The following is an 11207-nucleotide window of genomic DNA, read 5'->3' as shown; positions in this document are numbered from 1 at the left end:
ATTACTTATATATATATATATATGATTTATTTTATTATAAAATACTATGTTCTTTTTTCACTTTAATTATGTGATAGTAAATCAACATTTGTGGGAGTTAATTCTTTTTAATTTTGTGTTGAATAAAATTGAGTAGAGAAATATAGTAAATCAATAATTGTGGGAGTTAATTCTTATTAATTTTTTGTTGAATAAAATTGAGTAGAGAAATTTAGTTCTTATATTAAAGTGTGAGTTAAATATTGTGTTTTAGTTAAAAATAAAAATGAAAATAATTAATTAAAAATAAAAGATGACACATGTCATCAATAGAGAGCGCCAAATGTCGTAACGTGGTGAAAAGTTAGAAAAAACCTTGTTATATTATATAAGATATCTTAAATACTCATGGTATATATAGTTTACCAGCTACTGTGATTGATTTAATGGGTAGATCTTTAAAGAATATCAACATTTTATGTAATACTGAATCTTAACATTTTTCAGTCCAAGATTTTTAGAAAATATTTATTACTATCATCTGTCATTATTAGAAATATACTTATTCGTGTATTTTTTTATCTGTCATCAAAATTATAGGTGAATTAAACATAATTATCTACTATATATATATATATATATCCCTCCCATAGTGCATTTAATAATATGCAGATTATGTCAAAACTATACAGTTGTTTGATAAGTTTCGTAGTTTGTTTTATCATTTCCCATGTTCTCTTTTGAGTTGGTCTCTCTTGTTCTCTTCCTCCTGCTTCTCTCTGTAGGTTTCGTGTGATTTCATATACTGATGATGACATACAGTTTGATGTCTTTTTCGCAATGACATTAATTAATATATACTTTCAATATTAACTTAAAAACGCATATCTTACATTTTTTTTCTATTTGAATAATGAAACTTATTCCTTGTTCTCACATGCTAACATGTACTTAACCTTTCCTTTAATCATTAGCTTACTGGAAAGCTATGAACGGACGAAAAAAAGAACAGTCTGGATATTAGAATTACATTCTTTTTATAATTGACTTCTCTTTCATATAGTTATATATAATTCTACATTCGAAGATTTTTATCCGTATAATAATTGAATTGGACATATATAATTTCGTGATTCCATAATCTTATTTGGACATGTATATAGCTAACTGACAACCCGATTTTCATATTATACAAATATATATATGCACTCAATCATATTGTCAAAACGATGTAAAGTAGATATAATATATGTGTGTGTCAAATATCATATATTTGTTTAATGATTATGCCAAACAGATTTTGTAATGAGTCTTCATGATTAGTGGAAGTCACATTATTCTTTCCACCAAACCATATGGGAAAAAATAAATCAATATACTGACGACGAGGCTCTTGACTTTCGGATAGATATATCCCTTTTTAAAGATTCCTCATCCTCCATATATTTACCACTATGAAACTATGGTTGTATTGATCATGTACTACATGTTTATATCGGCCATAATATTTAGTGTCTAGTGCAATATTAAATACATGGTCCTTAATTATTTAAATGCATTTTATATATGGTTTCAGGCCACGTTAGTTGGTGTATTAGTGTATAATCCAAATTTTTACATTCTTATAGATTATATGAGACGACTCTAACTAAATTAATATTCTCTCTCGTCTCCACACTCTATATACAATATTCTCTTAATATGACCTCATATTGCTCGGGAATTATATGATTATTTAAAGATATAACGTTTGACATAGATGAAATGTTTTGACATTGTTGTTACTTCTGAGTTCTGACCATATGGAGTTATTTAAATTTTGTTTGTTTTAGTGATCTAAATTTTTGTATGTTACAAGCTTAAAGTGTCCCTACCAGCCAATAAAATTTCGAAATTTATACTATTGCATCTAATAGTGAAAGAAAAATGCTTTGGCTTGTAAAATAACTGAGGAGAAATTAAAATAAAAACGATGAAAACAACCTTGCCGTTTCCATGTTCGTCACATAATGATCGTCACATAATGAAGACATGATATTGTTTTTATTACAAAATAATATGCAGAAATAGAAAAACATTTTGACGCCGTCAAAAACAAAAAAAAATACACTTAAATATCTCTATTTTTAGTCGAATATCCTTAGACCCATAGCTAGAAAAGAAAGAATCATCCGTCCACGAATCCTATATCTGTCTATCTATCTATCTAGTAACGCTTTCTATTAACATATCGATTGAATTGTCTAACTATTTTGGTCTTCTTAATATATAGTACATCAATTCTATATGTGCTCATATGATATATACATACTTGACAGGAAGAGAAAAGTCATATATTACAATTACAAGGCGTAAAGGATTACAAGAGATGAGCTCATTGCAGAGCAGCTTTCATAGACGCACGCACGCACGACCATCCTTATTCCTTCCTCATCATCATTTTTAAACAATCCCCCTAGCTTTTTCGCTTTTTCTTATATCCACTAAGTCCACCCTATATATGTTGAAATTTATATATCCTTAAATATAATAGAAACTCATTGTTTATCATTCTTAAATTAATTGGTATAATAGAACTACATTTTTTTTTGTATATGTGATCACCAAGTTAATTAGTATATAAATATATCAGCAAGCTAATTATATTCTTTAACAAAAAAAAAAAGCTAATTATATTTTGCATAAATGTTCACACAAATATCCATGCCTGCTTTATTCAAATACTATCTCAAACGAAAAATTAATTCCCCCCTATAGAAAAATAGGCTTAGAACGGTACTTGCTAAATAACCTAATACGTACACTTGGTTCATCCATTTAAAAACTTAGTGTAAAACCAAAGAAAACTATTTCTTAATTATACAAACAATTTAATCAAATATAGACTTTTTGCAAGTCTTTGAATATTCTAGAAAAGTTTATGACCAATAAACATTATTGAAAATGGAAAGAAAAAACAAATATTGTTGTTTTAATAAACTGGATTTTAATTCTTTTTTTTTTTTTTAAATGGGAGAGACAGGTAAAGCAAAGTAGAGACAAAGGCAACGTGGCAAAGAGGAGAGACAGTTGGAACTCGGAAGCAAAGAGTGTTGGAGAAGAGAAGAGTTGGATGAGATTCCCAAATGAACTGTCTCTCTTACACGTGGACTTCCCTGTGACGCCTTCAACTGCTTTCCACTTCGTTGTCTGTCTTCTTGACTAGAGTGCGTGTGAGAGAGAGAGAGATAAGAGTATCCCAATAGCTATTGCTTATTATTAGGCGTTGTCGTCGATCATTCCAATTTTATTTGCATTCAATCAAAGCCTCTACACCTTGAGGAAAACAAAACTAATACAGTAGTAACATATAAGCTAAGATTTATAACTTATTTGTAACCTTTGAAATGTTAGACATCTGGGGTGGTGGCGCAGTTGGCTAGCGCGTAGGTCTCATAGCTACTGAGTGATCCTGAGGTCGAGAGTTCGAGCCTCTCTCACCCCAACATTTCCTTTTTTTTTACATACCAAATCAACTTGTTTGAATAATTTCCCTTTTTCTGAGAGCCCATGATTTTCCCAGATAAACTTAACACACAAAGGGCCTAAATTCATAGTTTTCTTCATCCATTAAACGAGACTATTCATTATATTCTCAAAATTGGGCCTCTCAGATGTCCACCATGATGGTGGAAGTTTCTTTTTTTTTTTCCATAAATGACGAAGTGGTTGGCTTAACATCAGTCATGTCATGGTCATGAAGGTGTCATCACCAAGCAATTATGCAAATTATTCGAGAGAGAGAAGTTAGTAAAGTAGTAGTACAATGATGATATAAGAAAAAGAAAGATTAAAAAGCATGAGGATATTGGTACCCAATATTATAGAAATCACTCAAAACGATTGACATGGCTGATTCTGCATTAGTCATTATCTCTCTCTTCAATTCTCTCACATGTTCGTTCGTTCCCTAAGTTTTCATTCGTATCAATTCTTTTGTCCCTACAACTTAAACACGTTTAATGGAAAGCCGTCACACCCAAACTGTTCCAAAATTCAATCCTCCATTCATATTCAACTCCAGTCACTCGATATTTTCATCATCTTGAGTGTTGAACAATCATCATCATCATCATCAATGGTCGGATTTTGTAGATGGTTTTTATATAATAGCTCCACGCCACATGCAATGGGCATGTGGTGCACATGAGGAGCTTAATAAGAGCGAGTGATATATATATTGTGGCAATGCCTTTTGTGTAATATTTGACGTGAAAGAAAGAGATAGGAGAACGGGATCGGAGGAACTAGCCCCTCACCCCACCAATGTTAAAAGAAGTCACATGGAATCTCTTTTGTTATTTTTAATAATCTTTTTACTATTCATTTCAATAATTATTCCTTTGAGAATTTTGCAAAAGCCTCTTTTTCTTCTTTGATATATGTGGATATGGTCCATCTCATTCTCTCCCATTTGATCATTTATGAGTTGTGCTTTCTATCGTTATCCTACGATAAATCATCTATAATAATTCTTTCAAGTTTTTTGTTTTTCTCTATTAGGTTTTATCTATTTATAATTATGTATGACTTATATGGCAGATCACATTACTTTGTCGGGATTTTATGTTATCCTTTTATAAACATTTTTTGGAATTTGCTGAACTTTTTGAACAATGTATAAAATTAATGTGTCATACCCAAGTAATCTGGTATATATATGTATATATCAGATTAAACGTGGCCTTGACAGAATAGTAAAACAAATAAATATATACAATGCATCATTTACAATTGTAGAATGCATATGTCAATTATAATTCAAGAACCAGCGTCCGAATCCTATTACGATTTCATAGTTGACCATCCTTGGAGTTTTAAATGACAAGAGTCATGACACAAGTCTCGGCATAAAACGGGTTTATATATATCTTTAAATTTTTGAATGCAATTTTGGTTTTACATATATCTAAAATTTTCAATAAGAAAGCAGAGCTAAAATAATTTCAACATGAGGGAACAAAAGATGGATAGCTATCAACTTCTTGAAAACGAAATGTCGACTTTGAGTTACAAAAATCTTGGATTCGAGTGGACAATAATGAAGTCTGTACATGTTCTGGCCGCTGTAGATTCAAGCTAGCTAATCTCATATTATTGTATATATCCAATAGTTTTGACTAATGATATTTCTGATCTTGTCGCCACTAAAACAAAACAAAACATCCGATCTAATATCCACTAAAATAATTATTCCTCCACGAACTGTAATAATTTATTTATCTTTCAATTTTATTTTATTTTGTCTATTTTGACATATATGTTTGAAATTTTTCTTAGTTAAAATGAAATCTTTATCGATGTTACAATGCGATTCTACTGGTTTGACATATCGTAAATGTATAGTTATATAATACAAAGAGTGGTGGATTTGGTAGCACTTAAGGTCAAGTTAGTTGAGGAAATTAGGTGCAAGTTTCAATCAAGATGTTTTGTTTATTAAAACTGCGAAATTCCTTTTGTTCCATGCAATTGGGAATTTTTAATTTTTTCGTTTGCTATATATATAATTATAAATATTGGATTTAAGGAAGACAATTTTTTGTCCCCGAAACATTGTGAATCTTAATATCATATTAGAAAAGAAAAGAAATGTACATCATATTTTGAAGTTTCTAATATTTTTTCAAAATTTCACTTCAGTTGTTAATATATCTGGAATTGAACTACGCGTCATGGACTCATGATTCATGAATTAGGAAGTGAGTTGTCAACATATGATCTTTAATATTATACTACGTACGATGTGTCTGTGTGTTTGTTCCCACGATAAAAAACCGACTTTTTGCAGTAAAACAAGAAAAGGTTTTAAATGTAAGTATGTTTCATAGGAACATGAATCTTTTAACGAGGGTATAGTCACGTAATAATAAACCTGGGACATGCAAGTAATAGTCATAACTGTGGACAATTTGATCATAACTCGGAAAAAGTGATGCAAGCCAGACAAAATGACCCATACCGCAGTGTCGTCCAGATCTACCATTACACACACACACAGTGACACAGTCGAATATATCTTATGTAAATATATATACTACTTATATAAGGTACATTTGTAAAATATCCCGTGATTAAAAAGGTAGAGGTTTTTAACAAGACGCCTCTATAATGATGGGACGATATTATCTCTAATTAATTATAATTTTTGTTTTTCGCTAATGAACATTGAAAAGTGTCATTGATCAATTTTCTTTGACACAATGTCATTTAGTCATTATTAATATTTATTTCATAATTATACTATTGGTTCTGATATTGTATAAACAAAAACGCGTAAAAAGCACCATTTTTATGCTTACCGCGGTTATGGTTTTAGTCCATTGACGTTTAACGAAAAAGTTATATCTGAAAAATACCGACATAAATAATTTAATAATGGAGGAAAATCCAAAATATAACAGAGTATAGTATAAACGACAAAAAAGTATATCAACAAAAAAGTTCCGTATAATTAATTCCGACAGCTCGTATGAATTGGCAAATACGTAAAGATGTAGCGAAGTCGTTTGACTTTTGTCCCAAAACTACGGTTCTAGTTTACGAATTATGATCGCCTTTTGTTGCTACTTTAATAATATTACAAAAGCACTGAACCAAAGTCCACTTGTAATAAACTACAATTAATTATATAAAGTGAAATAAAATAAAATTATATATAGTGTTAAAATGTTAGGAGAATACAGTAATCGTCTCAGGACTAATATCGAGTAAGGAAGAGCGTAGTAGTGAGGTTAGGAGATAGGGCACTGACATTAATGGAGCGACAACGACTCCACATTAACCTATAAATAAGATCTAGATCCACTCTATGTTGGTTGTACTCCGTATTCGTATTTTTTTGTTTTAATTTTAAAATGGTCTCAAGTCAAATGTTGGGTTGAGATCCACGACACATGGTTATGTGACTGTGGAACAAATTTTGACTTATCGTTTGTTGAATTTGGTCTTAACAAGATTAGATTAATCAACTACATACTACCAAATTGCTTTGTGCAATACAGATCATCTAGCTTCTTTAACTTCTAAGTGTGTTTGAAAAAAAAAAAAACTTAATATAGTAAAATCTGATAAAAAGGCTTTTGGTCTTCCATTTTTAAAGAAACTGACGATATGATTTCAATCCGTATGATAGCAAATCATAAGGGTTATAAACCTCGGCAATGGAGTGTAGCCAAGTCGATACATCAGATGGAATGGAACGTAGTGAAAAAGTAACTTTATTTGCGTTTTATCTTTTATAAGTACGTAACTTTTTGTAATGTTTGGATCGTTTTGTCTCCACTATATATTTGTTTTATTCTTTGAGTTGTCATCATATACATCTCTTCCTTCCTCTCATTACGTCTTCATAAAACTTCCACAATATTATTTTGTAAAATCATAAAGAACAATTAAATCTGATCTTCTATGATATATTATCATTCATTTTTTACTCTCGTGTCACTTTTTGTTTTTGTTTGTTAAATTAACCTTCTCATGTATTAATATTTCACTCTTAGAAAGTTATATGCATACATATGGAACGTATACAATATTCCTCGGTCAGTCGACGTCTTCGTCGGTTGATTCAAAGTTTAAAACGACTATGTCGGTGTGTCTATTCCATCTCATAAGTTTTTTTAAAGCACAGAAAAAAATAAGTCGCATGTGACGACTTGAATCAAAAATAAATCTTTAATTTCTTGATTACTGACTAAACAAAATTCATTAACAATTTCGAGTCCCCCGGTGGTCTAAATTTAGCTACTCTTTAATTATTATAAATCAATCATTATCATACGTATATGTTTTCTTTCTTAATTATCAAAGCTGTATGATTTCTCGTTGTTGGTTTTGTTCAGCCCCAAATCTTTTTCCTCAACCATGAAATCAAATTTATAACAATGAAAAGAGTCGGCATAACATAATCCTGGTAAAGCTAATACTATATATTGTAATGATAATCAACGCTATCTATAAATATAACAGATGCTTAGATTCATAATCTCTAAAACGCCAGTCACTGTTCCATTCTTTGACCTAATGGACAAAAGTGAAAAGTACATACAATGTAGAATTCCAAAATTAAATTTTCTATCACACGATCATCACGTGTTTTAGATCCACAAAGCCAAAATTGTGGTCTGTATACACACACAACAACACAGTTACAGGTCGATAAAGAAAATCCAAAAGATACATTGCACGTCGCATAAAAACTTACATAATCATATGTATAAGTAAATGCCATTTTATCTGCAAATTTCCAAAGATCTCTTAATTAAGTACTCTTTAGTTAACTACCATTTCAAATTCTGTTTTTGTTTTGTGTGCATATAAAGTTTTGACTGTATAGAATTTTTTTTGCATACTATAATGTGGGGAAATAGTTAAAAACATCACATGTGAAACAAAATTAACGATCCGTGAAGTTTTATTTGTCACGGTCCGCCACAACACAAGAAACTCGAACACCGTGCACTCAAAGACTTATCCACGGTTTTATTATTATCCTTGTACCCAAACATACTCCTTCGTAATCCTCTGTGTACGATTTGCATACACCGTCACAATATGCCACGTCGGATAAATGGAGCCACCGACATATTACCGCGTTTCAAAAAAGGTGGGACCCACTCCCTACTCCCCGTTTCATCTATTTTTATTTCTCAAACAGAAAACAAATCTATATTTCTTCGGTTTTTATTTCTTTATTCACACATATATATATATATATATATATATGGTGATGCGCACTGATCCAATAAATTCTGTTCAGACATAAGAATGCAAGAACGAATAATTATTTTGAGATAATCACTAATCATTTTTTAATCACATGCAATTTTCTTGAATTTACTACTACAGTTTGTTCTTTAAAAATGAAAATTTCATACTGACTAAAAAACAATTGTAGCATAATACACGCACTGTATCTATACACCAAAAATTAGACTAGTATTGATTTACTAATTTATTTCAAAAAAAATCTTTTAATTTTGACAAATTTATAATTGATTATATTAATATTACGAGTAATTTATAAAAAAAAAATTAACTTTGTTAAGCAATCTTTTTGGCTGATAAGAAAACTTTAATGATTAGTTCTCGCATTTATGAGCTAAAAGTGATTATAACTATGGGTCTAACGTGTATTTTTCTTTTTGCGTCTGAATAAACTGGTTTAGTTTTAAATGGCTGTTGTTATAGTTAACAACTTTTTAAAAAATCCATCACATATGAATTGTTTTATGAATTTTAATGTGCATGCATGTTCAAAAAGTTTCAGCCTTTTGATGTACATTGTACATCTCGTTTTACCCAAAAAGTCAGTATTGGCTGTATTGGTAACAAGTAAAAACTGCATGTGTTTTACTTATCTCTCTTCGTTTGTTTTGTAAGTAGAAGAATCATACATTTCCCCAAACCACAATAAGATTATAAATATTGAAGGAAGGGTACCTGGTACTGTGTCTGTTTGCATATTGGAAATTTGTGAAGCAACCTGATCCCGTTCTCTACCATAGGATTTAATTCAAGGTTAGCGACAAAACGGAAAGGGGTTGCTGTGGGGAATACTCTCTATAGTCTAGTTAAACTCTAAACTATATACAAAGAAAAGTATGGCTAGTTTTGTGTTACAATATTGATCATCCAAGCTATATACATTATTGTAGCTGATGATTTGTATTATAGTCTTATACGATGATATTCATATTTTACGTTTATTTTAATGATTAGTTGTTTTATGCGATGTTATGTCAAATCATCCCCTAGTATCTTTCTATTTGATAAGTACAAACATATACCAACAAAAAGGAATTGCAAAAGTATCACCATCCTCTCCAACTTTGTTTACGTACATGCAGATTTTATAATCCTACTAAATAAATATACATGAGTCCCATGCATGAAACAAGTCACTCAGTCACTCTCGTCTATAAATACCGTATATAAAAGAAACTTTCAAATGAAAAGTTTGTATACAGAATACTTATTCGATCAAATAAAAAGTAAAATAAAAATATCTAGGAAAATATATATATCGTGATCAGTGGAATTTTGAAAAGTAGAAATATGTGCCTCGTATCGCCACAATTTTTAACCTTATCGTGGTTGGCGTGTACAAGTGGGCAACTGGTCTCCTAATAATGCGTTTGGTAATAAATGATACGTGAGTTTTTATAGATTTCTTCTTCTTTCTGAAAACAGTAGTTTCTGTTCTGGATATAAGAGGATAACCAAATCGAAGACATGCTTATCATTTTGTTTTCTCTACGAAAAATACTGAGCTCTCTAATTAAGCACATATATATTAATATATATATATATATATATAAACTCGTACTTAATTAATTAATTACCCGAAGAATCAAGAAATTATAAACCAGAAAAGGGAGTCGTATTCTTTTTGAAAGGAACTTGGCCTAAACCGACCATTATGTTTTGCTACCTCATGGAATTGATATAATGTGTTTTGTCGAACACTCCCAAATTTTTGAAGAATAATCTACAAAGTCAACATTTTACACATTCAGATCTGCATCTAAATCACCATTATTAACTCTTTCTTAATCATTCCCGTAAAAAAAAAAAAACATTAACTACCGACAAAAAAAACCTTAGAAAATAAAATTCTTAATATGTTTTTTTTTATCTACCAGTCCAATTATATACAGTATAGCGACTTCTATATAAGGGATAACAGTAGTATTAATTAGTGAGCATTTTTCTGATTTATTTATATATTTTGTCAACTACTAAGCATCTCCTTCTCTAATTTTTCAGTCGAGATTACTGAAACTGGATTAAAGGAGTCAATAAATATATCTTGTTTTTATGCACCGCCATGAAGATGAAGAGAGAGAGAGAGAGAAAGGTCAAAACATAATTTAAAATAAAACAAAAAATAAAACAGAGAGTTAAATACGATCGATCATAGTAATTAGAGACATCTAGCAATGGGAAGCTTCTCTTCTTTTTTTCCCTTAAATACGCTCTCACAACCAAACAAATTTCCTTTTTTTTTTTAATAAACAAAAAGTATATACAGTATAAATACACAGAGAGAAAAAGAGATTTTTCATTATTTATTCACAGAGGGCTATAGAGAGAGTTTTAAAAATTCCACTAATTTTTCCTCTCTCTCTTAATTATCGTTTTCTTTTGTTTTTATGCCAAAAAAAAAAAAGAAAAAGAAGAGAATG

The 11207-nt window shown here is 30.2% G+C and overlaps 1 non-coding gene across 1 annotated transcript; it reads left to right on the top strand.

Annotated features, from left to right (window-relative positions):
• Nucleotides 1–3378: 3378 nt before the first annotated feature.
• On the top strand, nt 3379–3463 carry TRNAM-CAU. Its single transcript is given in 2 exon segments — nt 3379–3416; nt 3428–3463. It is a non-coding gene; the product is annotated as a tRNA-Met (tRNA).
• Nucleotides 3464–11207: the final 7744 nt, after the last annotated feature.

The sequence above is a fragment of the Capsella rubella genome, unplaced genomic scaffold (genome assembly GCF_000375325.1).
Source record: "Capsella rubella cultivar Monte Gargano unplaced genomic scaffold, Caprub1_0 scaffold_2, whole genome shotgun sequence".
In the NCBI taxonomy this organism is placed as follows: Eukaryota; Viridiplantae; Streptophyta; class Magnoliopsida; order Brassicales; family Brassicaceae; genus Capsella; species Capsella rubella.
This window is presented reverse-complemented; position numbering and strand designations above follow the sequence as displayed.